Raw genomic sequence first — 2500 nt, 5'->3', positions numbered from 1 at the left:
TCCAAGTACTAACCAGGCCCGACCCTGCTTAGCTTCCGAGATCGGACGAGATCAGGCGTACTCAGGCCGGGTGTGGCCGTAAGCGAAAGGCAATCTCAAAAAGTGGATGAAATTGCATATACTGTAGCCATAATTTGTAGCACAGATTGTTGGATGAAATACAAACTAACCTTGCTTACTTATTTCAAAGCGAGGGCACATATTTCAGCCTTGTGGGAAAAAACGGACAAAGAGTTGAAATTCCACAAGGCAGTGACAAAAAGCTTACAGCACCTGGTATTCCCAGGCGGTCTCCCATCCAAGTACTAAACAGGCCCGACCCTGCTTAGCTTCCAAGACTCGCGAGCGAAAGATCAGTGGAGAAATTGCATATACTGTAGCCATAATTTGTAGCACAGATTGTTGGATGAAATACAAACTAACCTTGCTTACTTATTTCAAAGCGAGGGCACATATTTCAGCCTTGTGGGAAAAAAACGGACAAAGAGTTGAAATTCCACAAGGCAGTGACAAAAAGCTTACAGCACCTGGTATTCCCAGGCGGTCTCCCATCCAAGTACTAACCAGGCCCGACCCTGCTTAGCTTCCGAGATCGGACGAGATCAGGCGTACTCAGGCCGGTGTGGCCGTAAGCGAAAGGCAATCTCAAAAAGTGGATGAAATTGCATATACTGTAGCCATAATTGTAGCACAGATTGTTGGATGAAATACAAACTAACCTTGCTTACTTATTTCAAAGCGAGGGCACATATTTCAGCCTTGTGGGAAAAAACGGACAAAGAGTTGAAATTCCACAAGGCAGTGACAAAAAGCTTACAGCACCTGGTATTCCCAGGCGGTCTCCCATCCAAGTACTAACCAGGCCCGACCCTGCTTAGCTTCCGAGATCGGACGAGATCAGGCGTACTCAGGCCGGTGTGGCCGTAAGCAAGAAACTATCTCTTGGTGCACTATGTAAAGTCAAAGTGAGCCTGATTACAGCTGTTGCATTTCCACCATTAGATAAGCATCTTTGTGTCATCAAAAAGTGGAAGAAATTGCATATACTGTAGCCATAATTTGTAGCACAGATTGTTGGATGAAATACAAACTAACCTTGCTTACTTATTTCAAAGCGAGGGCACATATTCAGCCTTGTGGGAAAAAACGGACAAAGAGTTGAAATTCCACAAGGCAGTGACAAAAAGCTTACAGCACCTGGTATTCCCAGGCGGTCTCCATCCAAGTACTAACCAGGCCCGACCCTGCTTAGCTTCCGAGATCGGACGAGATCAGGCGTACTCAGGCCGGTGTGGCCGTAAGCGAAAGGCAATCTCAAAAAGTGGATGAAATTGCATATACTGTAGCCATAATTTGTAGCACAGATTGTTGGATGAAATACAAACTAACCTTGCTTACTTATTTCAAAGCGAGGGCACATATTTCAGCCTTGTGGGAAAAAAACGGACAAAGAGTTGAAATTCCACAAGGCAGTGACAAAAAGCTTACAGCACCTGGTATTCCCAGGCGGTCTCCCATCCAAGTACTAACCAGGCCCGACCCTGCTTAGCTTCCGAGATCGGACGAGATCAGGCGTACTCAGGCCGGTGTGGCCGTAAGCGAAAGGCAATCTCAAAAAGTGGATGAAATTGCATATACTGTAGCCATAATTTGTAGCACAGATTGTTGGATGAAATACAAACTAACCTTGCTTACTTATTTCAAAGCGAGGGCACATATTTCAGCCTTGTGGGAAAAAACGGACAAAGAGTTGAAATTCCACAAGGCAGTGACAAAAAGCTTACAGCACCTGGTATTCCCAGGCGGTCTCCCATCCAAGTACTAACCAGGCCCGACCCTGCTTAGCTTCCGAGATCGGACGAGATCAGGCGTACTCAGGCCGGTGTGGCCGTAAGCGAAAGGCAATCTCAAAAAGTGGATGAAATTGCATATACTGTAGCCATAATTTGTAGCACAGATTGTTGGATGAAATACAAACTAACCTTGCTTACTTATTTCAAAGCGAGGGCACATATTTCAGCCTTGTGGGAAAAAACGGACAAAGAGTTGAAATTCCACAAGGCAGTGACAAAAAGCTTACAGCACCTGGTATCCCAGGCGGTCTCCCATCCAAGTACTAACCAGGCCCGGACCCTGCTTAGTTACGAGATCGGACGAGGCAATCTCAAAAAGTGGAGAAATTGCATATACTGTAGCCATAATTTGTAGCACAGATTGTTGGATGAAATACAAACTAACCTTGCTTACTTATTTCAAAGCGAGGGCACATATTTCAGCCTTGTGGAAAAAAAACGGACAAAGAGTTGAAATTCCACAAGGCAGTGACAAAAAGCTTACAGCACTGGTATTCCCAGGCGGTCTCCCATCCAAGTACTAACCAGGCCCGACCCTGCTTAGCTTCCGAGATCGGACGAGATCAGGCGTACTCAGGCGGTGTGGCCGTAAGCGAAAGGCAATCTCAAAAAGTGGATGAAATTGCATATACTGTAGCCATAATTTG

At 45.7% G+C, this 2500-nt stretch overlaps 5 non-coding genes and 2 pseudogenes across 5 annotated transcripts; all 7 read right to left on the bottom strand.

The window, feature by feature from the left end:
• Positions 1-84, bottom strand: part of LOC118956848 — a 120-nt pseudogene extending 36 nt beyond the window's left edge.
• A 431-nt stretch (positions 85-515) lies between these two features.
• On the bottom strand, positions 516-634 carry LOC118956645. The gene has a single exon (XR_005046071.1). It is a non-coding gene; the product is annotated as a 5S ribosomal RNA (ribosomal RNA).
• Positions 635-810: 176 nt separating this feature from the next.
• On the bottom strand, positions 811-929 carry LOC118956935. The gene has a single exon (XR_005046299.1). It is a non-coding gene; the product is annotated as a 5S ribosomal RNA (ribosomal RNA).
• Positions 930-1185: 256 nt separating this feature from the next.
• LOC118956830 lies at positions 1186-1303 on the bottom strand. The gene has a single exon (XR_005046257.1). It is a non-coding gene; the product is annotated as a 5S ribosomal RNA (ribosomal RNA).
• A 178-nt stretch (positions 1304-1481) lies between these two features.
• LOC118956924 lies at positions 1482-1600 on the bottom strand. The gene has a single exon (XR_005046288.1). It is a non-coding gene; the product is annotated as a 5S ribosomal RNA (ribosomal RNA).
• Positions 1601-1777: 177 nt separating this feature from the next.
• On the bottom strand, positions 1778-1896 carry LOC118956862. Its single transcript, XR_005046276.1, has one exon. It is a non-coding gene; the product is annotated as a 5S ribosomal RNA (ribosomal RNA).
• Positions 1897-2330: 434 nt separating this feature from the next.
• LOC118956888 lies at positions 2331-2447 on the bottom strand (annotated as a pseudogene).
• Between the last annotated feature and the right edge of the window lie 53 nt (positions 2448-2500).

This window comes from Oncorhynchus mykiss, unplaced genomic scaffold (assembly GCF_013265735.2).
Source record: "Oncorhynchus mykiss isolate Arlee unplaced genomic scaffold, USDA_OmykA_1.1 un_scaffold_431, whole genome shotgun sequence".
Lineage (NCBI taxonomy): Eukaryota > Metazoa > Chordata > Actinopteri > Salmoniformes > Salmonidae > Oncorhynchus > Oncorhynchus mykiss.
Note: the sequence above shows the minus strand (reverse complement) of the source record. Positions and strands in the feature narration are given on the sequence as shown.